General features: G+C 37.5%; 1 protein-coding gene across 7 annotated transcripts in view; it reads right to left on the bottom strand.

Annotated features, from left to right (window-relative positions):
* TBC1D24 (TBC1 domain family member 24) overlaps positions 1-26,317 on the bottom strand; it is a 49,157-nt gene extending 22,840 nt beyond the window's left edge. For 3 of the 7 annotated variants that reach the window (XM_074197422.1, XM_074197426.1, XM_074197425.1), the window contains exons 1-3: positions 26,241-26,307; positions 25,718-25,839; positions 870-969 (exon numbers count right to left, since the gene is read on the bottom strand). The gene's annotated coding sequence lies outside the window, so the exon portion shown is untranslated. Of the gene's footprint in view, positions 1-869; positions 970-5,651; positions 5,756-25,717; positions 25,840-26,240 lie in introns of all 7 variants that reach the window. The other 4 variants (XM_074197424.1, XM_074197428.1, XM_074197423.1 and 1 more) reach the window with 4 other exon arrangements.
* Between the last annotated feature and the right edge of the window lie 427 nt (positions 26,318-26,744).

A 26,744-nucleotide genomic window follows, 5' to 3' on the forward strand; every position in this document is an offset into this window, starting at 1 on the left:
CAATAGATGTTGGTATATAAGCCACAGCTATTTTCATGAAGGTCATGAAATGACAATTCTTGTTTTCTATGGCTGACAAGATGTAACAACTTTACCAATTACTTTATTCATTTTCTGAGAAGAAAGAGCTGCAAGACATTTTTCCATTTAGCTGTAACTTTCTTATATCATTACACTTGAAATTTTTAGTGAGAATTCCAGTGTGGATATGGCTTAGTTCTTCCAATAATGTTTCAACTCAACTGGTCATTGGATAAGAAATACAACGTAAAATACCACTTAAAATAATGCTTATGGATAATTATGAATTGATTCTTGTTATCTTTTGTTCTTGTCTTTGCTACTATCACTACAGTAGTAAAGGGGATCTTCAGAGATCCTGGAGTCAATTTGAAATTTTATCTGTCATATTTTGCCATGACTGCAAAAAATCTATCCTGCTGCTTTATCATGGCAGGAGAATGACCTGAATTCTTTTTTTAAATTCAATTTTGTTTTATTTCCAGTTCTGAATTCTCTCCTTTTCTCCTCCACTCCTTCCTTACCCATTAAGATGGTAAGAAAAACAAAACCCATTCTAAATATATAGAGCCATGCAAAACAAACTCCCACATTTGCCATGAATGACCTGAATTCTGGAAGGTTGGCTATTCCAACAGCTACAAAAGGTTTTAGGTACCATCTCCATGTCAAACACTACCTGAACACCAGCCCAAATAAGTGCCAATTAGAGTCTGACCATCAGGTGATTAATTCTTTGACATAACATATTATATACACATTTGTTAACTATGAAACAAATGGGATTGATGAGAGAATCTCTAAGGTTCCTTCCAGATCTAACATTTTACAAACCTATGAAAACTAACCTTTTCAATTGAAGATTGTTAACTTAGTCCAAAGGTGTTATGATGCTTGAGTAAACTTTAGGTCATTTTTTTAGATTTCTGATGTATCTGGGAAATTCACCTGAAAAATATAAAAGTCATTCATTGCTTTAAAATGTTTGCCTTCTAAAAATGGACCCAACATCTCTTCCCTTCCCTTACTTCCCAAAGAAACCTTTTCTGATCTCAGAAGATATATCCTGGTTATACTGAATTCAAGAAAGTATTTTCTTATAAAAATGTCTTTAAATTTGAGGCATGCTGACTAGTAATTGAGTACATTAGATTTTAAATCAATTTATCCTAAAAGTCCTTCTGAAATAAGTCCAACAAATTTATCTAGGCGTGATGCCGAAACAAGAATAATCTGGCTCACAGAAAAAGAGCAAAGTTAAAATAACTATGAGGCACCACCTCATATCTATCAGATTGGCTAAGATGACAACAAAGGAATATGATCAATGTTGGAGAGGATGTGGGAAAACTGGGATATTAAGACATTGTTGGTGGAGTTGTGAACTGATCCAGCCCATTCTGGTAAGCAATTTGGAACTATGCCTAAAGAGCAATAAAACTAATTTTAACTAGGCCTATATCCAAAAGAAATCTTTAAAAAAATGGGAAAAGTATCACATGTTCAAAAATATTAATAGTAGCAACTTTTGTAGTGGCAAAGAATTGAAAATTGAGTGGATGTCCATCAATTGCAGAATGGCTAAACAAGTTATGGTATATAAATCTTATGGAATATTATTGTTCTAAAGGAAACCATGAGAGGCCAGACTTAGAGAAGCATGGAATGAGTTACATGAACATGCTGAGTGAAGGGAGCGGAACCAAGAGAACATTGTACACATTAGAAACAATACTGTGAGATGATCAACTGCGATGGATTCAGCTTCTCTTAGTAGTTCAGAGATCAAAGACAACCCTGAGAGAGTTACTATGGACAATGCCATCTACATCCAGAGGATGAAACCACAGAATCTGAAAGCATACTATGTTCACTTTTTAAAAAACTTTTCTTATTTCTTCTTTCCTATCTCATAGTTTTCTTTCTTTCTCCTTAGTTCTAATTCCTCTTATACAAATAAATGTTAAATACAAATATAAAGTATAACTTTTACCAGATGTTCACTGCCATGGGGAGGAAAGAGAGAAGGTAGGATATGCTAGAAAAATCTGTAGCTCACAATTTTGCAAATGGATCAATGTTGAAAAATCACCATAGCATGAAATTGGAAAGATAAAATTTCAATTAAAATGAATGAATGAATGAATGTAAGGGAATCTGGTTGCCAAGTCCAGCTACCTTCTAGTCTGACAGTCAAGGTACTGTAGGAGCCTTACCTTAAGGCATAAACTTTGTTATGGAAATACTGAGCTCAGTATTATGCTATGGTAGTGGTCTCTAAAGTAGGGACTTGATGACTTGATCCCAGAAGCATATAATCAACTAATGAGATAATAGAAGTGTAAGAAAATGATTTATAAACCACCCTTCCCTTGATAACCTGGCATGGGCTTAACTCCAACATAAAAAAAAAACACCTCTCTTTTCTATCATTACTCACAACTCTCCCACTTTACCCCGCTTCCACCTTAATACTTGCCAGCTCTAGCTCATTCTACTTTGGACCACAGAGTCCCCTCAATTGATAAGACTGAGCTTTGGAATAGTAACCAGTAAGTAAGAACTCCTCCTTCCCATCCCTCATCCTACTCTCTCCATTACCCTAAGTTTTATTTTAAGAGGAACCAAGTGAGTCACTGAGTATTATCATTAGCAGGCATGGATGGGTTGTGATACTCATTACTGATCTTTTATTGTCTGCTTCCCATTTCCCTCTTCAAAATTTTCTTCTTTCTACAAAGATAGCAACCAACATCCTTTCAAGTTGTCTAGGTTTTGAACCTTTGTATCATTTTTAACTACTCATTCTCTCTCAATGTACATATCACATCAGCTATCACAATGTGTCCAGTGGCTCCTTATTTATTTACTTATTCAAGCATCATCTATCATTTTGTTTTTACCTCATTCTTTTTTTAATCTCCCTCTCTCTCTGTTTTACAGGGATAGACACCAGACTGATTTTAATGCCAAAGGGAACTTTATCACACATGGAACTTCCTACCAGGCAAACACTTTTACCAATAAAGGTCGGCACTTTCTCTTCACCTATTGTTATTAAGGAGCAACTTAGAACACAGTGAAGTTAAATGATTTGTCCAAGATCACAAGTATGTGCCAGCCTGTGAAAGAAGTGTGAACCCATGACTTTTCTGACTCCGAGGCAAGATCAGTATTCGCCAGACTAGTGGATCTACAATGTTTTGAACTCAGGACCTCTTTATACTTAAAAAATTGAAAACTCCTCAAAGAGTTTTTGTTTTTGTGGGTTATAGCTATTGATATTTACTATATTAGAAATTAAAGAATTTTATTAGTATGAAAATTTTTAAATTTCAGGGACCCTGGACCACATTTTGAATACTGCTGCACCAGACCATGTTGTTTCTTAAAAGTTTTATAATGTACACAATCAGTAGTATAATAGTGAATTATATAATTTATAAGTAAAAAAATACACACACACACACACACACATATTTACTACTAATTGGGAGCATGATCAAAAAAGTTCGGAAACTATTAGGCTATATAAGTTGGAACTACCCAGGGTAGAATTGACTACACTGTATATTGTCTCAATATTCTGTAAGAAGTCTCAGTTCAGCTTAACAGCCTTATTTAACTTTATTACTTCCATTCTCTTCCCACCCCCACCCCACCAATTATTCTTCATAATGGCAAACATGTTTATAAACAAGACAGGCACTAGCCAGAAGAGTACTAACCTTCACCCAGCTTTCCCCAGATTCAGGTTGAATATTAAACTAGAAACTCCAAAGCCACCTATCATCCCTTAGAAGTCTCCGCTAAGAAGGATTGACTAGAAGAAGCAGAGCTGGAGCTGTGCTTGCCCAAACTATACATAGGTAAGGTAACTGATTTGCAAGGTAACTTGCTAAGGACATGAAGGAGTTATCCAAAGATTGCTTCCTATGCTGAACTTTGCCTGGCTATCCAGTAGGTTTTCTTTAGGCAGGCAAGGGCATCAGACTTTAAATTTGTTGTGGTTTTTATGAAAGGAAAAGAAGAAGGTGGGAGAGCTTGAGGTCACAGAAAAATGCTATTACTGGACATGTCACCTGGAAGAAGGAAATTATCCTAACCTTTTCTGGTAGCTAAGAACAAGGAATTAAGGAGTTGCATCAATTGGAGAATGGCTGAAAAAAATATGATATATGAATGTGATGGAATACTATTTTTGCAGTAATAAAAGAAAAATTGCATGGTTTCAAAACAACCTGGGAAAACTTATATGAATTCTGCTTGAATGAAATGAGCAGAACCAAGAGAAGTTATACAAATGATATTATCATAAAGTTAAACTACTTTGAAAAACTAAGAATATTGATCCTTGCAATGGATCAGTCAGATTCCAGACAGTCTGGAATTTCATGATGAAAACATGCCTCATGACTAAGAAGTAACAGAGTCAGGGTAGAGAGCTAAACAAATATTTTTTTGGATCTCGTCTAGATGATGACTGGAAAAAAAAAGTACTAGCACTTGTTTTTTTCCATATTATTCTTCCTACAGAAGACAATACCAGTCTAACAAACCTCAGACAAGTCTAAGCCTACTTTTGACACAGCTAATAATCCTCCCAATTTGAAGGAAGTGGAATTTCACTTCACTAATATAAGTACACAAACTGGTAAAGTGACCCAAACCTGGCACATAAAACAAGGAAGGTGTGGAATGGGAAAAAAAAACAAACAAACATTAGATTTAAGGTCAAAAGAACTGAGTTCAAATTCTACTTCTATTGTTTGCTGTCTTTTGTGACCCTGGATAAACGATTTGGCCTCCTTGAGCCTCACAGTTTTCTCATCTGTAAAATGAACTAGATGGTTCATAGATAATGTAGTGCCTGGTGTCAAGAAGACTTCTTTTCCTGAGTTCAAATCTGGCATCAAACATTTACTGTGTGTGCTAGTTGTTTAACCCTGTTTGCCTCAATTTTCTCTTCTGAAAAAATGAGCTAGAGAAGGGAATGACAAACCATACCAGTACCTTTGCCAAGAAAATCCTGAATGGGGTCACAATGAGTCAGACATGACTGAAACCACTGAACAACAAAAGGAGATTGGACTTGATTATCTCTGAAGTCTTTTCCAATCCTAAATCTATGACCTTAGGCTGAAGCATGCTTGTTTCCCAGATAGGACCTTCAGCTGGCCCAGGCTATTCCCAGACCCTCCTTAGTTATACTAATCCCATTCCTGCCATTGACTGGGCATTTTTAAAAAAGAAAACAAAAGGGGGAGGAAAAAAGCATGTTTTTCACTTCCATTTTGCCAAATGAAGCAGATTCTCTTCCCTTCCCTTCCCTTCCCTTCCCTTCCCTTCCCTTCCCTTCCCCAGAACACTTCTGTGTTCAAATGCTGAAAATCCCCTGCAAGCTGTTCCTATGGTATAGGAACAACATTGGGATCCTAGACTATACTGGGCTACCTGACAACCTCCAGATCTATCAGGTTCATAATTAAAGATTAAAAAATATAAAGATCAGTGAAAGGTTTCTAATAATAGGTGGAAATGTACCTCTTTGAATAGCTCACACTGACTAATGCTTAAATATTTCCATTCTAAGACAAGGGATACTCTATTTAATGTCTATGATAACTTACTTAATAAGATTCTCTCTCCAATGAAACAATTCTTCATTGACAAGAAGCTCAACATAATGCTGCAACATGGAAGAGTCAATTTAGTCCCTGCAGCCAACAAGATTCTGGAGAACAAAGGTCAAATCAGTGGACAACTCAGCAGTATACAGCAGGGACAGGTACAAGGAACTTCCCTACATTTCTGTCCCTCAGGCAAGCCAGAGAGTTCAGGACAATGAGCTCATTTCTCATCAGAGGCTGTGAGGGTTAAGGAAAAGTGTCCTAAGCAAATCTTCCCCAGGTTTCTGGAACATCTTTTTCTTTGCTGTTGGTATTTTTATAGTTAATCACCAGTTGCAGAAAGTCAACACACCCTCTGTCTATCTAACTGCTCTAATAGTGATAACGTTTTTAAGAGCTGCAAGTATCATCAGTTTAACCATACTGAATCCCCTAGCTTTTTCCTCTTTTTCCTGTTTACCTTTTTATTCTTCTCTTGCGTCTTTTATTTGAAAACCAAATTTTCTCTCCTAAAGTTTTGTTGGGTAGGTTATTCACAGTTGTAATTTTAACTCCTTTGTGTTCGAGAATTTCATCTTCCAAGCACTCTGATCCTTTAATGAAGAAGCAATTAAATCCTGTGTCATCTGGTCAAATTGTTTCTTTCTGGATCAATATATTATTTTCTCCTTGACCTGGGAGTTCTGGAATTTGGTTATAATATTCTTGGGAGTTTTTGTTTTGGGATCTTTTTCAGGAAACAACTGACAGTCTCTTTTAATTTCTATTTAAGCCTTTATTTCTAGGATACCAGGGTAGCTTTCCTTTATAATTTCTTGAAATATGATATCCAGGTGTTTTTTTTTTTTTGGCTCTCTTTCAGGTAGTCCAAAATTCTTAAATTGTCTCTCCTGGATCTATTTTTCAAGTCAATTTTGATTTTTTAAAAAAGTTTTTGCAAGGCACTGGAGTTAAGTGACTTGCCCAAGGTCATACAACTAGGCAATTATGATGTGTCTGAGACTGGATTTGAACTTAGGCCCTCCTGACTTCAGGGCTGGTGCTTTATCCACTGTGCCACCTAGCTGCCCCCTCCCTTTTTTGTTTGTTTGACTATTGATGTCTCATGGAGGCATTAGTTTCCATTTGTCCAATTTTAATTTTTAGAAAATAATGTTCTTCATTTAGCTTTTGTATCTCTTTTTCCATTTGACCAATTCTACTTTTCAAAGAATTGTTTTCTTTAGTGAATTTTGTATATCTTTTTCCAATTTTTGCAATTCTTTTATTCTTTTTCCCTTAATTCTCTTACATAACTTTCATTTCTTTTTCCATTTTTCTTGTACCTCTCATTTGAATTTTAAATCTCTTTTGAACTCTTCCATTCTTTTTGGGCCTGAGAACAATTCATATTTTTCTTTCAGGCTTCACATGTAGGTATTTGATAATATTGTTTTCCTCTTCTGAGTTTGTGTTTTGATCTTCCCTATCAATACAGTAATTTTCTGTAGTCAGTTTTGGTTTTTGCTCATTTTTCCATCCTATTTTATGAATTTTAAAGTTGCTTCTGAGGTAAAGGGGGGTTTATTATAGCCAATCTTATTATAGCAGGGATCTACTCACTTGCTTGCTATGCTGGGGCTGGAGGTCCCATAGCTGACTGTTCTTCCACTTACCTGCTATACTGGGCCTGAAGGGCCCTGTTTCCTGACCTGTGCTAGTGCTAGAAACTTTCTTCTGGCTTGGCTGGATGCCAAGTGCACTGGCCAGCTTTCCCCTTTTACCCAAATGAGATAGACCTTTCCTGATGATATCCTAAGTTGTCTTGGGCTGGAAAACTATTTCACCTTATCATCTTGTTATTTCTATCAATAAAGAATTCATTTGGGGGGCATTATTTTATAGTTATTTGGAGGTGAATTTGAGAGAGTTCAGGCAAGCTCCTACCTTATTCAGTCATCTTGACTCTAGCATATCCAACTCCCTGACATGCTCTCTGTCCTCATCTCCTCTTAGTTTACCCTAGTTTCCTTCTAGTCTCAGTTAAAGTCCTATTATAAGAAGTCCTTCCAGTCCTTAGTAATTTTAGTGTCTTACTTCTGAGACCACCTCCATTTTATCCTGTATTTATAATTGAACATAGTTATTTTCATGTTGTCTCCCAGCTTAGACTGTGAACTCCTTGAGAGTAGGGAATGGTTTTTTTTTTGTGTGTTTCTATGTATCTATTATACTTAAAACCGTTTTTTCTAACTAATACAGTAATAGATTACTGTACCTTGGAATTCTTCAAGCAGAATCTGGGCAACTGCTTGTCTGGGATGTCATAATGAAAATTCGTTTTGCATATGAATTAGAATAGAAGGCTCCTGAGTTCCGTTCTAATTCTCAAAATCTGAGATTATACTTCTCTGATTCTCTTCAGGTTATCAATATCCTTCCTAAAATGTGTCACCAAGGATAAATGTAGGACAAAGTGTATGAGATAGGCCACTAGGTGGTACAATGGATAGAATGCCAGGAGAAGACCAGAATTCAAATCCTATCTCTGACACTTAACTTCCAGGATTTTTATGAGGATACAATAAGATATCAATAAAGTACATTACCAACTTTAAAGTGCTATATAATATTAATTACTATTACTATTATAGTGGGATTTCAAAATCAGAGTTGAGGGGCATTCAAGATATTAAGACAGAGTAAATAAAGGTACAGAGGAAGAAAAAGCAGAAACTGGCTTAATTGTAGGATGATAAACTCTCTCACATTTAAAAGTAAGTGCAGGCTAGATGAACCCTCTCTAGAGATGCTAGATCAGATGACCTCTAAGTTCCCCTCCAACTCTGAGATTTAATGATTGTGAAGATGGGACTGGAAATAATGAAATAATAAGAGAGGATACAGGAGGAGAATTAATCCTGATCCTTCATCTCACAAAGGATCAATCAATAAATATTTATTAAGTACCTATCCTGTGCTAGACTCTGGGGATACAAAAGTACAGCATGCACACCTTACCCTCAAGAAACTGCAATCTAATGGAGGAGAAAACAAAACACATGCACGCATATATACACACACACACGCATATATGTACACACACATATATACAAACATACACAACCCCCAAATTTTATATATATATGTGTATATGATAAATAGAAAAATAGCTAATAGAGGGAACTAATGAGAATAGTTCAGGGAAAACTGGTTCTCCATTTCCCATCCAGCTGTCCTCTTTGGAACTTCTTTCCTGTGACCCCAGAAACTCTATCATTGGAAAATCTTACTATCCGACAAGGTAGAGACAGCTTTGCTACTCCTGCCTCATCTCTTTCCTATCGTAGCCCTCTTTTGGACTCTTTATTAGGCTCCTGCCTCCTTTCTTTCAGCCTCCTCATCCCTGTCTGCATTTTAGTTTCTTTTTGTGCAGGGCAGTTTGGGTAACACAGTGGATAGAGCACTTGGCCTTGGAGTCAGGAGGACAGGAGTTAGAATCCATCCTCAGACACTAATTAGCTGTATGGCCTTGGGCAAGTCACTTTAACCCCATTTGGCCCCTACCCAGGTCCATCTCCAGTCGGCCTGATTCATTTCTGGCCATTGAGTCCAGTTGGCTCTAGGGGAGAAAGTGAGGCTAGTGACTTAGCACAGCTCCCCTTACTCAAATCTAATTCATGTGCTTGTCATGGCATCACCTCCCTGATGTCATAGTCTTCTTTAAGAATGAAGGACAAACAACATATTCTTTTGATTACCATTGTCCTCCATTTTACTGACTTTTTTTTTGGATCTGGATTTCAAGCATCTTGCACAAGTTCCTGGCACATACTAGGCTTTTAATAAATGTTTATATATTGACTAAATGAGTGACTGTTGAATAGTATGCTGAGAAGCAAATACAATTTACTTCCTCAGATAAGCTCTAATCATTCAAAGAAGCCATCAAGACACACAATGTTGGGGCGGCTAGGTGGCACAGTGGATAGAGCACTGGCCCTGGAGTCAGGAGTACCTGAGTTCAAATCTGGCCTCAGACACTTAATAATGACCTAGCTGTGTGGCCTTGGGCAAGCCACTTAACCCCATTTGCCTTGCAAAAAACTCTAAAAAAACAAGAAGACACACAATGTGGCAGAAACTGTGAGGTATGAAAGAAATAAAACAGGGGTTGTCCACTGACTTACTGGGGGGGAAAAAAGCATATCCAAACAAGCAAAACAAAAAAATAACTATAAATCACTGTCTTTGTAAATTATTTGATAGTTCATAGAGGCCTGCATATCTCTTGAGAAAGCCCTCAAATTTCATATCCAATTAGCTACCAGGCCCTTTTGATTCACAGGACTTCCAAATGAAAAGGGATCTCAGTGATCACCTAGTCCAACCTTTTTTTTTTTTAATTATTGACTATAATTTTTTTAAAAAGCAAATTATAACTACTCATATATGCACACATATTTTTACTGGAATTCTACACATTCCAGTAGATGCGTTGTAAATTAGAGGAAGTATTTTCCAAACATATAGCAGCTTAGGGCAAAACTGAACTGGAAACTTTTTTTTTTCATTTTCTTTTTTATCTTTGGGTATATCTTTATTGGGTTTCCTAAAAGCAACATATTTGGTTGCTTTTTTTAATTGAAATTTTATTTTATTTTTCTGGGTACATGCAATGGTAGTACTTCAACATTCATTTCATTTGCAAATTTATTAATTCCCACCTAGTCCAGTCTAAATATGAATAAAAATCTCCTCTATAACATATACAAGTGCTTATCTAGCCTTTGACTGAAGATCTCCAATAAGAGGTAACCTACTGTCTCCTGAGGCATTCATTTTACTTTAGCTAGCTCTATCACAAAAAAAAAATTTTCAGACTAAATTTGCATCCTTGCAATGTCTATTCAATGCACCTATTTTTGGTCTCTAGGGCTAAGCTGAACAAGTCTAATCTCTCTCCCACATGACAGCTCTTCAGATAGTTGAAGAAAGATATAACATTCCTGCAAAGACATTTCTAGGATAAACATCCCCGGTTCCTTCAACCAATCTTCCTACAGCATGAACTCTGGGCCTTTTATCATCCAATTGCCCTCCCTCAACTTGTCTGTGTGGGTCCAGATTTGAAATAAAACTCCAAATACAATCTGACCAAAGCAGAATACATTGAAAATAAACATCTCCTTTTTTCTTAGAAACTAGGTCTCTTAATGATGCTCAAGATCACATGAGCTTTTGTGGCTGCCACATCACACCACTGACTCATCATGAGCTGGTAGTCCACTAAGCCAAGAGCTTTTTCAGATGAACTTCTATTTAGCCATTCTTCCTTCATTTTTTACTCCTAATTTTTTTTGAACCCTAATAGAAATTTCATCTTATAAATTTAGTCAATGTCCTTTTCTAATAAAGTGTTTAACTGTGCTAATTTTGTGTTACCTGCAGATTTGAAGCATTCCATCTATTCCATTATCTTAGTTACTATAAAAATGTTAAACAGCATAGGGTCACACATAAATCCCTAGAGAATTCCACTGGACACATGCTTCCAGGCTGACACGGAACCATTAATGGCCCTTGGGGTTCAGTCATCCAGTAAATTCTGAATTCATCTAATCTATTGTCTAGCCTAAATCTTTCCATTTATCCAAAAAAGCAGGTAAATTATATCTACATTTTCTTAATCAACAAGTCTGGGAAGGGAAAATAATCTGGCATGAACTGTTCTACTTTCTTCAAGATCAGTAATGATCTTTTTATTGCTAAATCCAATGGCTTTTGCTCAGCACTGACACTGTTGACCACCCCCTTCTTCTGGATACTCTCGTCTTCTTGGGTTTTTATGACTTTTCCCTCACCTGGTACTCTTTCTGTCTGGCTATTCCTCAATTTCCTTTACTATATCAGGGAAACTTAAGTTTACTCTTTTTTTTTTCTTTTTGCAAGGCAATGGGATTAAGTGACTTGCTCAAGGTCACATAGCTAAGCAAATATTGTGTCTAAGGCTGAATTTGAACTCAGGCCCTCCTGACTTCTGGGCTGGTGCTTAAACTTACTCTTTCTCTTAACTTCTCTTACTGTCAATTATTCCATTTTTCAAGGTAGGGATCTTCCTAGATTCTTCATTCTCACACCATACATTCAATTACTTGCCAAATTTTGTCAATCATATTTCCATTACTTTCCATTCATTACCACCCTAATTTAGACCTTTACCATCTCTCACCTAAATTACTACAAAAGTTTCCCGAATGTTTTCCCTGCCTTACATCTCTTCCCTCTCCAAACTATCTTTTATATACAATCAAATTGATATTCCTAAAACACAAATTTGATCATATTACTCCTCTGCAAAAGTAGTTCCATGACTATCTTTTGCCTCTAGGATAAAATATTACCTCCTCCATTTGGCATCTAAAGCCTTTCTAATACTGTTTTCAGTTTACATTTCCTGGCTGACTTCTTATTATTCCCCTCTCATGTAATGTACATTCAGCCAAACAGATCTACTTAATGCTTCTATTATATATCATTTCATATCTCATTCCCAGATCTGTAATGCTCTTCTTCCTCATTTCCATCCAATGCTTTCTTCAAGTTTCAACTCACATTCTGTCCTGTTCCCCCACCATACACACACACACACACACACACACACACAACAAGAGGACTTTTTTGATTCTCTCAATTTAGGGTTTCTTTCTTCAAATTATTTAGTATGTATTTTGAATTTACTTATCTGTTTACATATTGTCTCCCTTCAGCAGAATAGAAACTCCTTAATGGCAGGGGCTATTTTGTTATTGTCTATGTACTCCCTTCAAGCACTTAACGTTTATGAATTGAATGAATTTCATCAAATTCTCTTTAGCAATGTTCTCAACTTGAGAACATATACTGTGCATATAATGCTAATCCTCATTTTTTTACCTATCTTATTTACTTTAAATAAAGTACATCCTTAGAGATATAGTCTAATTATAGACTTAGTGATCTCAGTGAGATCAAATGGGCCTTCTGTATTAGAACCTTCTCGTTAGTCACATTTTATCAAACAAGTAAACCATTTTATTCACCTTTACCACTTGCATTTATTACTTTTCTATTCCTACTTCTACCACCCTAGTCCCTTATTACCACCCAAATGAATGAGGATTATATTACCTCCTACTAGGTTTTCTGGACTTCTCTCTCCTCCTCCAATCTGTCATTCCCACTACTGCCAAAAGAATTTCTCTTCTACAAAGAGCTGATTACATTGCTCTTGAACTATAAAATCAATAATTCTCAAGTACTTTACTAAAGTTCAATTTTCTTCGACTGACATCTAAGGCACTCTGTAAAGTAGTCCCTTTCTTTCTAACCTCATATTACCTACTTGTCATGAGTAATACGTTTCACATTTTGGGTTCTTGGAAAATACCTGTACTTTCATATCACCATTGTTCATGGTTCCCTTTGCTTGGAATTCCCTTGCTCTCCTTTGCTAACAGGATTCCAAACCATCCTTTAAAGCCTAACTCAAATCCTTTTTCTTCCAGCTATCCAGATTACCCCGCCCTGGCTGATAATGATCTTCCTTCCCCTCAGCACTCACATGACACTTTGTTTTGTAATTATCTAGTCACTAAGATAATGAGATAGTATTTGGGAAGCACTTGGCACAGTGCTTCAGTCATAGTAGGTACTTAATAAAGACTTGTGTCCTTTCATTATAAAGATCTGTGCTAATAAATTATCTCAAAATCACCCAATTTGAGAATTGGATGAGATTTCAGCCAATTCAACCTATATATATATATGTATATATATATATATATATATATAAAAGAATCCCCGCTATAACATATCTGACAAGTGGTGGTCCAATTTCTGCCTGAAGATTTACAAAAAAGGGGAACTGACCACCTCATGAGGCAGTCCATTCCACTTCTGGACAACTTTGATTATCAGGAAGTTTTTTCTGACAACATGCCTAAATTGGTTTCTTGACAACTTCCACCCACTTGTTTGTGTTTGCTTGTGGTTCTGCCCTCTGGAGCAAGTTGAATAAACCTAACCCAATCTCCACATGACAACTTTTCAAATTCCTGAACACAGCTATCATGCCTCTTCTCTGAGTTTTCTTCAGACTCTACATGTCATGAACTCAAAGCCCTTCCCCATCCTAGGTGCTCTTGAACTGCATGTCATGCTCCCAATCCCGTAGGGCAAGTGCTGAGTGGAGTGGAATGGTGGCTTCTCTGTTTTTGGAATCTATGCTCTTCTCCTCATGCAACACTCGATCACATTAGCTTTTGGTGTTGTTCCATCCCACTGCTGACTCAAACTGAGTTTACAATCCACTAAAAATCTCCAGATCCTTTTCAAAACTGCCGGTTACTCATGCCTTCTCCATCTTAAATCTGGTTACTTATGCCTTCCCCATCTTAAATCTAAAGGGTTAATTTTTGGCAAGACTTTACATTTTATCTGTTGAATTTCCTCTTATTAGAATCAATTCCATGCTCTAGCCTAAAGGCTTCAAAACTCACTCCACTAGGCCACATTAGGTTAATATGTAATTAGTAAATGATTAACAAAATAAATAAAAATATGGTATAGCATAGATAATGTATATTTGTGGTTTTCCAAGCCTATATGTGGCCTTCAGGGCCTTTTCTATTTGATTTTTAATACTACTTCTCGAGCCTGTCAAGAACCATTTAGAATCAGCATCATCATTCCATGTGCTAGCTAGCTCTCTCTTTAAGCTTTGTGTCATCTGCAAATTTTAAGAACAGATCTTCTATACTTTTGTCCAAATCACTGAAAAATGTTAAAAACCTACACAGAATCAAGTATAAATGCCTAGGGAACTTCACTGAAAGCTCCTTTCACATCTACTAAACTCAACTATTATCAACTATTTTTGGAGTATTGATATCCAAGTTGTTTTGAATTCATCTGATTATATTATCATCTTATCTATATCTTTCCATCCTCTACAAAAGAACAATATGAGATAGTTTATCAAGTTTTGCTAAAATCTAGATAAACATATCCACAGAATTCCCCTTATCAACTAGGTTAGTAATCTTGTCCAAAAAAGGAAGATGTTGGTTTGGCATGAACCATATTCACATATGATCTTTTTTGAGAATATTCCCAGGAACAGAGGTCAAGCCTACTGGCCTGCAATTTGCAGATTGTTCTCTTCCCTTTTTTTAAAATCAAGACATTTGCCCTTCTCCAATCTTGTCGCTCCTCTATATACATGATCTTTTAAATAACACTGATAGTGGCTCTGCAGTATCATATTTGCCAGTTGTTTGTTTTTTTTTTAAGATATGTGGATGTGATTCATTGGACTAGCTGATTGGAATTCATCAAGCATTACTATGGGCTCTCTTACTATCTCTATTTATTTTGGGTATCAATTCCCTATTGGACAGAAGATGAGTATAAAAGAGTTGCATCTCCAGGGTAAAAATCAATCTTCTTGGCAAAGAACAGCCAAAAAACTATGTACAAACAAGCCATATACAGAATAAACGGGAAATAATTAACAGAGGGAAGGTAGTATTGTTAAGGATTGGGAAAGACTGTAGAGGTGGGATTTTAGCTGGGAAGTCAGGAGGTAGAGAGGAAGAGAGAGTGAGCATTCTAGGCAGGGGGGACAACAGAAAATGCCCAGATCTGAGGTCTACCCCAAGTAAAAGCTCTATCATTTCTTTGATCCCACTTTTTTTCCTCAATATAACATAAAAATCCCCCTTTGTTGTAATTCATCTCCCTCCCCAGTTTAAGGTCATGCTGAGGTTAAATAATCCTTATATTTTTTACAGGACCATACTTCTCTTTCACTCTATTACCTGGCCTTCCATTTTTCTGTTCCCTTGTTTCCATCTTCTGTATATTTATTTTTAAAATTAAATTTAAAAAATGAACATAATCTATTTTCTGTCCTTTTTTAACTTTAGCCCATTTTAAAAAAGAATAAAAAAAGCCCTTGTAACATATATTCATAATCAAGCAAAACAAGCTCCCATATTGGCCATGTCCAGAAAATCTGTCCCATTCTGTCTGCATCACCAGCCTATCACCTTTGTCAAAAGGTAGATAGCATGCTTCATTATTGGTCCATTGGAATCATGGTAGGCCTTTGTTAAGTCTTTCAAAATTCTTTGCCTTAATATTTCTGTTTTAAAATGTAAATTGATTATTGAATCTATTATGTAACCAATCACTAGTCTTCTCAACTCCATGAAAAGTGAAAATTGGGAAAATCAAATTGATTCTAATTTGTTATTGATTCCATTCTGCATCACCACTGACATTTTTGCAACAGCTTAAATCACATTTTATTTAGTTAAGTGTAGAAATTCAACTTTCCTTTAAATCACTCGTTGTCTCTGTGATAAATTTAAAAGTCCAGTTCTCCTGTCAATCACCTTTCTAGTCTCAGGGAAATCTGTCATTCTTGGAGGATGCAAATAAATATCAAGAAATCTGGTCTGTTATCCAAGATTGTGCTGTCCATTGTAGCTAAACTGTACAAGAGGATTCAAACAATTAACATTTCTTAGTGACAAGATGTAAGGAAGGGTTGTTGCTAGCTCCTCATTCCTAATTTCCAGACAATCATATTGCTTCTCATGCCAGACTGTGTAACCAATCATATTGTTTTCCCCATCTATGGTGCTGTAAACTTTATAACCAATCATATTGTTTTCCCATTTGTGATGTTGCCTGCTAGCTTTTGGATGCTTCTTTTGTTTGTAAAAATTATATTTCTACCCTCATTCAAGATCTTTTTGCTTGCTGAGGACCTAAAGACTCCTTTTATTAATAATTGCCTCTCTTATCAATAAATTGAATATGTATGGAACTTTGTGCCTCAGTTTATCTTAATTTCAATCATGCCTTATCTAAATTTTAAATATCCCTTATATCTAGCACAATATTTATATAAAGTAAGTACTTAATGAATGAAGCACAGGGGGTGATCAAAATGAGTAGAATTAGTATAAGAAGATCTCTTGGATATTCAATCAAATTTTAATGAAGTGAATGTTGAATGAGGGAAGAGATGGGCTGAGATTGGTGGTGGTGAGGGCGGGGCTAGGAGTGGGAAGAGGGGAAGAGAGAAGAGTAGGAAATAAAAGAAAGGATTATAGATTTAGAACTCAAAGAAACCTTAAATGTCAATTAGTACAGCCCTCTCATTTTACAGATGGGGAAATTAATGTTTTATAATCAGTCCAATGCAAGTAGCAGAGCTGGGATTTGAACCCAGATCTTCTGATTGCAAATTCAATGGTCTCTCCCTCATTCACACTATTGGATATGATAGCAATATAGTATCAAGGTAGACAGGAGACTTAAATGCCTGGTAAGTTTATAAAACATTCTGTTTGTTTGCAAGGCAATGGGGTTAAGTGACTTGCGCAAGGTCACACAGCTAGGGACAGATTTGAACTCAGGTCCTCCAGACTCTAGCAATGCTTGATCCACTGTGCTACCTAGCTGTCCTGAAAAACAATCTTTAGGCAAAGTCCAAAGTAGATTCTGAAGCAGGAGAATAACAAGATAGAGAGCAGTATGTTAAAAAGATAATTTTTGTAGCAATATGTACGATACTAGGGAAGGGAAAGAACTGACTACAAGGGAAGAAATCAGCTAGGAAGATGCCCAGGTGTAAGAGGAAACCCTAAGATTAGGACAGATATAATAAAAGTGACACTGAAGGAAGCACAGAAAGAATAGCTGGAAAGAAGAGATCTAGAAAAATGTAAGGATGATGATTTTTATTTATATTTATATAGTGCTGATTATGTGACAGGTACTGTACTGAGCACCTAACAATCATTATTTCATTTAATCCTCAGTAACTCTGAGAGATAAGCCATATCATTGCCCTCATTTTGCAGATGAGGAAACTTGAGGATGGGGAAGGGGAAATGATTTGCCCAGGGTCAAACAACTAGTGTATATCTGAGGCTGAATTTGAACTCAGGTTTTCCTGACTCCAGGTCCAGTATTCTATCTATTGCTTTACCTAGTTGTGTCCAATATAAAGTCAAAGAAGTCAAGAATCAATTAGCATTAATTATGTTATCTACTAAGAACCAGGTACTATGTGAAATGTCAAATGCTAGAAAGAGGACAAGAAGACTGATAGATACTAAGGAAGAGGTCACTGGTAACCTTAAAAAAATGAGATTTCCTAAACTGATGGGGAAAGAGATCAGACTGAGGTGAGAGGGAGGGAATTATACTCAATTTGAATCAAGAGGGGAATTTTGTGGAAAAAAAAAAAAGGAAGGAGGGGGCGGTAGGTGGCACAGTAGATAGAGCACTGGCCCTGGACTCAGGAGCACCTGAGTTCAAATCCAGCCTCAGATACATAATAATTACCTAGCTGTGTGGCCTTGGGCAAGCCACTTAACCCCATTGCCTTGCAAAAACTAAAAAAAAAAGAAAGAAAGAAAAGAAAAAAAAACAGAAAAAAAAGAAGGAAGAAAGGAAGGAAAGCAGAAAGGAAGGAAAGAGGAAATACATAACACATAAAGGAAACTAAATTGAGAAACTGAGCCCTAAAAAGTAGGCTAAGTGTGGTACCATAGTATTTTTTCCAAAAAACATTTTTCAAGGTTATAAAATATCTGCATACATTTAAAGCCATAAGGCAAGAAATCAGATACTAAAGTGGGAGAAGACAGAAGTCATTCAGACAGTTTCAAAGAAAGAAATCCTAACTATCAACAAGAACATGAAAAAGTACTCCAGATCACAAATAACTAGATTGTAGATTAATTTTTAAAAGATTATGAAAAAGGAAAGTGACAACTGTTAAGGGAATTCAGAAAAACAGGAACACTAGTGCACTGTTGATGAAGTTGTGAATTAGTCCAGATATTCTGAAAAGCAATTTGTAACTAGATCCAAAAAGTTATTAAACCTGAACCAATGCCTCTGACCCAATGATACCACTAATAGGTGATGGAATAGAGCATGGAAGGGGGGAAAAAACTCTTTTCTCTAAAAAAATAACTATAGTAGTTCATTCTTTTATAACAGAACTAGAGGCTAAAATAGGGGAAGAGGAGGGCATCCACCAACTGAGGAACTGCTGAACAAATAAATTATGGTATAAAAATATTAAAGGAATACTTTGGTGCCACATAAAACGACAAAAGGGATAGCTTACAAGAAACCTGGGTAGAACTGGTAAAGAGTGAGTGAACAAACCCAGGAGAACAATTTATATAATAACAAGTTATAAAGACAAACAACTTTGAAAGACTTAAGAACTCTGATAAATGTAATGATTAACCACAATCTGAGAACAGTGATGAGGCATGATATCCCCCCCTAACAAGGAGATGATGGGCTCAAGGTGCAAAATGAAACATACATTCTAGGACCTAGCCAATGTGGAATTTGTTTTGCTTAACTAGACATATTTGTTACAAATTTGTTTTAATTCTTCATTTTCCTCAGTTTGGTGGGGGGGGGGGGGAGGAAAGAAAGAGAAAATAGGGATAAGACTTTTCAAAAAAGGAAGGTCAGAAGGAAACAGAAACAAGACAGCTTTGAAAGACACAAGTTGAATTTATTATGTTAATTTAAAAAGAAAAGCTATACATAGAAATCTGCAGTTTCCCATGCAACCTTCTCTTTCTGCCCCACTGTGTATATAGAAGTTTTCATTTTAGTTGGTATTATTAAGTTCAGAATTTAAAAGGGGAGAAAATCCATTATTATTATTATAGAAAAATCCATTTTTAGTACTGAATTGTATAATTGGGGTTTTTTTTAGGTTTTTGCAAGGCAAATGGAGTTAAGTGGCTTGCCCAAGGCCACACAGCTAGGTAATTATTAAGTGTCTGAGACCGCATTTGAACCCAGGTACTCCTGACTCCAGGGCCAGTGCTTTATCCACTGTGCCACCTAGCCACCCCTGAATTGTATAATTGTTACTATATATATATATATATATATATATATATATATATATATATATATATATATATAATAAAGAGATTCTATTGATAAAGAATCTGTCTTTCAGATGAGAAAAGATGAGAGCAAGGAACAAAACAGGAAAATTGCTTCATGATCAATTCTCTTTCATCTTAAAAGAACAAAAAAGCTTCCAGAGAAGGAGGGTATGGCTAGGTAGTTAGGGATCTTCAGAACAGCCAAGTATAAGGCAAGCCAAGTAACCTTAAGGTACCACACAAAAGGCTATGTATGATCTGGTGAACTACTTTAGTATAGGAGGAAAACCTTCCTTCTCTTGGAGTACTTCTTATGGCAAGATACCACAGTGAAGAATAATGCTCTCAAAAGGAAACAATAGCCAGGTCACTAAAAGGCATCTAAGTTCTGCCAATGAAGAGAAGCTGGAAGTGCACATGTATGAGATTAATACAGGCTCTTTCAATGCTGTAGAATGAGCTATAGAAATTTTTCAAATATTAATAATGATTAGAATTCCACAGTAACTACCAAATAGTTAATTATCACAGAACTTAATTCCTAACCCTTTGCTAGAAGCAGACAATGAGGGCCACGTGCCAAGTACAACAAAGATGTAACCACTAATGAGGTGTTAGTTAGTCACAGAAAATGCAGGCCTGCCACAGTTAGGAAGTTCATACCAAGGAGCTAGCTATCAGCCAAACCAGTAGGATGGTCCACAGAATTCAAGACTGGAAATAGTGGCTGAGTCCCAAGTCCATGGTGTTTGAAGAAAGATAAATTTTCTGGGTCTTCTGGAGATCCTATAGACAAGTAACAATAAACAGTTTCTGTGCAGGGGCACAGAATGTTCCCAGTAAATAATCCTATGACTGTAAGAATTACCAAAGTTCCTTAGCCTTTATATCACATTCAGCTCTGGGCTTCTAATCATCTTGCCTCATATCTCTTCTTTCCCCTACATTTTTAAAATTCAAAGACAACAAAATCCACTTGAGAACCTTCTCTTAACTACTGTTTGATATGTGAATCTGCCTTTAGAATCTAATTTACTACAAAGCAGAACTTATCTTTCAAGCCTAGATAAAGTTAAATCATAATCTGGAAGGAAATTCTGACACGTGTTAAAGGGTAATAGTATTCTTCCTGTTAACTGCAAATCATTTGCTAAAAGAAGCAACACCATCAGCTATCACCTTTTCAATCTATGATGGCAATGTGGGGATATGAGTTGTAATCTCTGAAGCAATACAAATCTGTGGGAAGTGGTACAGGAGTTGGGGGATTGTCAAGCTTCTGTCTTTTTTCACACCTATAGGACATAATTTTAGGCAATGTGGTCAATTTAGTTGATCCTTAGCCCACAAGTTAGTATCTCTTAACCACTGTCCAGCATGGTCTAATTTGTGAAGTACAAGGCTGAACTTGGTTCCCTTGACTAATCAGATAAATCAGTTCTGCTGGACTCTTGCCAAGAATTGACTCTGATGAGAGGGATGATTTTATATATCTTATCCTCAGGCTTCATTACATAACTTATTCTGATATATAATCCAATCTCCATACAAACAGCTCTGTTTCTGCAAGACAAAGGAGAATAAAGGTCAACTAATCCTAAAATTCTTTTTTTTTCTCCCTTCTACCTGTCTTCCATGATTTGGTTAACATTGATGGGATATAGCAAATGGAACCATAACTGGGCAGAACAATAGGGATCAAGAGGCTAACAACAGGAAAACTGAGGACTGAGGAAGACAGTAGACAAAGTTGGGATACAGCAAATCTCAGAAAATCTGACCTGGTATCATGGCAGAACAAATTTCCACTAACCAAGATACAACAGGGTCTTAGAAAAACATATATTTCTTTGGGAATCAAGTTTTAGAGTATCTTTCAAAATCTTGAAAATGGAAGAAAAACAACAAAGGAAAATAAGAGCTGAAAGATTCCTTCAAGATTGATACAAGACATGCTTCTATGAAACAGAGTTTGCAGCCATGGTGGTATATGCCTATAATCACTAATATCAGGGATCCTGAGGCTGATAGATCTTTGAGTTTGACACTATGAGCTGCAATTGGCTAAAGCAGAATGGGCATCCTCACTCAGGCTGGCAATAATATGGTGGTCTTAAGGAGTAGGGAGTCACCAAGCTGCTTAAGGAGATAAGAGATCTGGATCAGAAACAAAATCAAAATTTCCAAAATGATCCATTGTAGGATTGACTCATGACTACTTGTTGTACTTCCAGGTTGGGCAAGATAGGGAGACCTGGGGTGGGGGGGGGAGAGAGAGAGAGAGAGACAGAGACAGAGACAGAGACAGAGACACAGAGATAAAAAGAGAGAACTATAGAGAAGGAGATTGAGTGAAAGAGCTTTGGGCTAAGATTAAGATGACTGGTTTCAGATGGGATTAGAATATCCACTAGTGTTATACAGAATCCCTGAGGAGCAGATTCAAAAAGGACTTTTATAGGAGATAGAAGGAGAGCATAAAAACTAAGATGAAGCACAAAAGCAAGGATTTGTAAAAAACAGTCAGGAACATTAAAGTCCAAAAAATAGTCTAAGGCCTGTAAAAATGCTAAAGGGCAAATGTTTTACCTGATTTGGGGACAAAACCAAGAAGGAAGGAATTGATGGGGCAATGTTAGTAGAAGGCAGAGAAAAAGCAGAATTACTCAACTCTAATTTTTCTTGTTTAATTTTAAAAGAGAACGATCTGCAGATTGGTGTAATTTTTAATTTTTTTTTAATTTTACAATCCCCCCACACCTCAATGATCTGCAGATTGGAAAAGACAGAACAATAAAAGTCATGAGAGAATTGAAATTTAAGATAAGTGAAGAGATAATAAAAGGACACCACCTAGTTACAATAAATAGTTACTCTCAATACATTCAAGTGCCTAGCTTGAACAAATTATATACCCCAAGGTAATTGCTGAACTATTATATTTTGTCTTTAAACATGCCAATAATATCCAGATAATCAAATATCTTGGCTTCTGTAACTGTGGATGGATTAGTTTAACGTTTGCATTCAGCAAAATTTTATAAGAGAAGATCAAATGGATGAATTTCAAACTTAAGGAAGCAAAACACACTACTAGACAGATGGGTCATGCCAAATCAACCTAATTTCCTTTTTTTGTTTCTGACAAAATCATTGGAATTATTGTCAAAGATAATAATATACATAGATATCTGCAGGGAAGTTGACAGTCTCTTATGGTTGAAATTTTAAAAAACAGGCTACCATACTACAGTTATTTGTATCTGAGATTGGTTGATAGACCTTACCCAAAAATGTCAGCTTGAAAGAAAATCTCTAGGGGTGGCTAGGTGGCACAGTGGATAGAGCACTGGCCCTGGAGTCAGGAGTACCTGAGTTCAAATCCAGCCTCAGACACTTAATAATTACCTAGCTGTGTGGCCTTGGGCAAGCCACTTAACCCCATTGCCTTGCAAAAACTAAAAAAAAAAAAAAAAGAAAAAGACAATCTCTAGTAATATAAGGCTGGAACAATTTTTTTAAAGATTATTGTAAATTATTATAGAGATTTTAAAACATCATTGTACAAGTATAGAATGCTAAAAATGTATCAAGAAGCAATTCATGTGAAAAGAGACTAGTGGGTTCAATGGGCTTCAAAGTTAATATTAATCAGTGTGACTGCTGGCAAAAAAAAAAGGAAACAAGACTCTTGGAGAGCAATAATAGAAGTAAGATTGTGTTTAGAATAAGGAAGATGACAGTATCACTGTGCACTAAGCTGACCAGACTATGTTCAGTTCTGGGCACCATATTTTTAAAAGCATGACATTTTAGAGGTGAAGGACTTGAAATCATAGTTTTGAGTATCAATTTAAGGAACTAAGGATATTTAACTTAAAAGAAGAAATTTAATAGAGGCATAATAACCCTTCACATTTTTTGAAAGATAGCCATCAATCCAAACATTATAGTAAGTGAAAGCATTAACACAAAGAAAAGAAAACAAAGGAACTAAGAATTATTCTGCTTGGTCCTAGAGGACAGAACTAGGTCCAAGAGACTTGTCTGTGTGACAGACAGAGGATCCAAATTGATATAAACTTCCTAAGTATTAGAGCTGTCAAAAACATAATGACTATCTCATGAGGTAATAAGTTCTCCATCACTCTAGAGAGGACAGTGGCTAGATGACAACTTGACAAGAATGTTAAAGAGAAGATTCATCTATCAGGCAAGAAGTTAGATTAGACATCTCTTTAATATCTTTAAGTTTGATTCTGTGAAGCAAATTGAGATTAGCTAATAATATGCACAAATGTGAAATCTGTAGGAAGAAATTAAATTTTTTCTTTTTTGGTTTTTGCAAGGCAATGGGGATTATGTATCTGAGATCAGATTTGAACTCAGGTCCTCCTGACTCCAGGGCTGGTACTCTAACTACTGTACCACCTAGCTAACCCCATGATATTTACTGTATGAAGTTTGGGTATCAAAGGAAACATAGGAAGTGCGTTCTCTAGATTTGAAATTAAAAATCCATACAAAATTCCTATAGAGAGCTGACAAAACAGATTTAAAAAGATTAAAATCAAGGATGAAAGTGGAATGGAGGATAAGATGCAAAAAAAGCCTATTTACTCTGGTCTGTCCTTGTCAAAGAAAATAGGACCCTTCAAAAGTAGTCATTCCTAGAACTAAATCTCATCATTAATAAACATATCACACCAAAATGACAAAACACCAATACTCTACTAATAATCTACTAAGCTTTTACCAGCATCAGTTCAAGGGGCAATTACAGGTGAGGTGGGTAGGAATGGAAAACTCAAGGCCAAAAGCATCCTAATCTTTCCCTGTCTCCCAAAATAACCTCTATTTTAGCAAGAATGATAGGATCATTATGAGTTGATTAGATGGGTTTAAAGTCTGGTTAAGGCATAGTTTCCTCACAAAGGAAGAATGGTTAGATCAATTTGTCCAAAGGTTACCAAGAGTCTCTGGCACTGTGCCTATATCCAGGAACAGTTAATAGTAAACATATAACGGATGGAAGCAAAGATTCCTAGGATCAGGGAGTCTTAGTTTTGTGGAAGCCTATCTGTTCAAGCAGGAAATGTCTCTAGATTCTAGCATCCAGTGATATGCTGATTGTATGGGTTTGCAAAATTCTCTCATCTCCTTTGGCCAACATCAGATCTCTTTTACTGAGAGGATAAGGGAAGAGAATAAATTCAAAATAAAAGATGAAAGTTAAATCAAGGAGTAACTCCTGAAGCCTGAGGCCTTCTAGTCCAACTGGGCACCTACAATGTCAACCTGTCTGAGATGGGACTTTCACTGCTGTTGGTTCACCTTTTGTTTTGCCATTTTGGGAAGCCTTCCTATAATCACTTAGGGTTTTTTTTAAACCCTTCAGATTTAATCTTGTTTCAGATTTCATTTCCTTGCTCCAAATCAAGGCATCTACTTCCTCAGTCTCCTATTAGCCCCAGGTTATCCTTTTATCTCTTCTAGGAGGCTCTGAGCATAAATCATTGGGGAGGATTAGGAAGAGAGGTCACACATACCCCACTTTAAATTGAAACCAGATTAATAAACCCCTCTTTTTGAAAAAAAAAAAGGAACTCTGTTCTGGAAGGCTGACAATAGTTCTCAATTAATGAGGTTGATAGTGGTTTCATTTAATGAAGAAGATCCACTCCTTAGATCAGACTCCTTGGGGTAGGCACTAGACATGGTACCTGCCCATCCAAGGGAATTCCCCACCTCAGCAGGAATTTGCTCTTCTAAGGGCATCACAAGAATAAGCCCTTCCCTGTGACTAATTCATCAAGGGCAGTTGGTCATGCTGACTGTCTGACCATTCATACTTGAATCAACCTCTCCTGAGCTTGAGAGGCCCCTAGAGTTTTTAGTGAGATCCTGTAATTTTTGTGTGTGACAACACCTAAGTTTCAGGGTGGTGTGAATCCCCAGAAGCAGCTGTCTTGAGGAAATAGTAAATGACCCGACCTGATAGGTTATCTGGCTGTGCAGTTATTTAACCGCTCAAGCCTGTTGATTCAAAGCCTCTTTTCCCCTTCAGGCAATTGGACAAACACTCACAACACTCACCCGGAGCTCCTGGGATTAACCCGCACTTGTCACCCGTGTTTCCACAACAGACCCCGGTCGGGCACAGGATCTGGCCGAGGTCCGGCCCCATCTGACAGCTCTGCTCTGTTCTGCCACGGCCTCTCCCGACCCAGAAGGATGAAGAAGACTCTCCCCATCCCCCTGCAATCCCGATCCCCCCCCCCCAGGCCCTGGGGGTCTGCCTCCCCCTCCCCCTCCATCGCTCCCCATCCACGCCCCGACCACCAACTCCCCGTACCCCCCCCCTCTCCGGTCTGCCCTCCGCGCCCCTCCCCGACGTCTGGCCGTGAACCCCTCCTCCCTCCCTCCGCAGCTCTCCAGGCCTCCACATCCCCCCCTCAGACCCCCAGAAGCCCCCGGCTCCCCCGAAACGCCGCCACGCCCGGACGATCTGCCACCAATCAGGACTCCTTTCGCCTCTCCTCTGCCCTCCCACTGGCACCCGGAACCCTTAAATCCCCACCGCCGAGCCCCCCATCCCCTAGTCCCCCCAGATCCTCACCCAGCTCCAAAGGTCCGCTTTCACCTCGGCTCCCGGACCGACAGTGGGCAGACCGAACGCGCAGGCGCCGTTTTAACTGGCTCCACCCCCTTCCCCGCCCCCTGCCGCGCACGCACCGCCCATGGGCTCTCACAAAGCGAGCCTGAGCACCTGGCTCCGAGCATGCGCCTTACTGACACTTCCCTCGCCCGGCGCTCCGTAGCGGACAGAGAGCATGCGCGGCGCGGCGCGAGCCGGAGGGATTTGGTGGTGGGTGCTGGGTGGGTCCGGAGGAGACCGGGTGCAAGTGTTAGGAAGTGGGGACCCCGGGGGGGTGTGTGTGGAGGGAGCCTATGGTCTTCAATCAGAAAAAAATTGTCCTCTTTGCCCTCAAAAGCTCCAGAAGATAATTGACAGGGGGTTCTGGGACCCTCCAGCTGAGGGCTTTATGGCAGAGAAGCCAGTGCTGCCCTGAAAAACCTGGAAAAACCTGGAAAACCTGAGTCCGAGGGGGAGCTGTGCGAC

This window comes from Macrotis lagotis, chromosome 8 (genome assembly GCF_037893015.1).
Source record: "Macrotis lagotis isolate mMagLag1 chromosome 8, bilby.v1.9.chrom.fasta, whole genome shotgun sequence".
Taxonomy (NCBI): domain Eukaryota; kingdom Metazoa; phylum Chordata; class Mammalia; order Peramelemorphia; family Peramelidae; genus Macrotis; species Macrotis lagotis.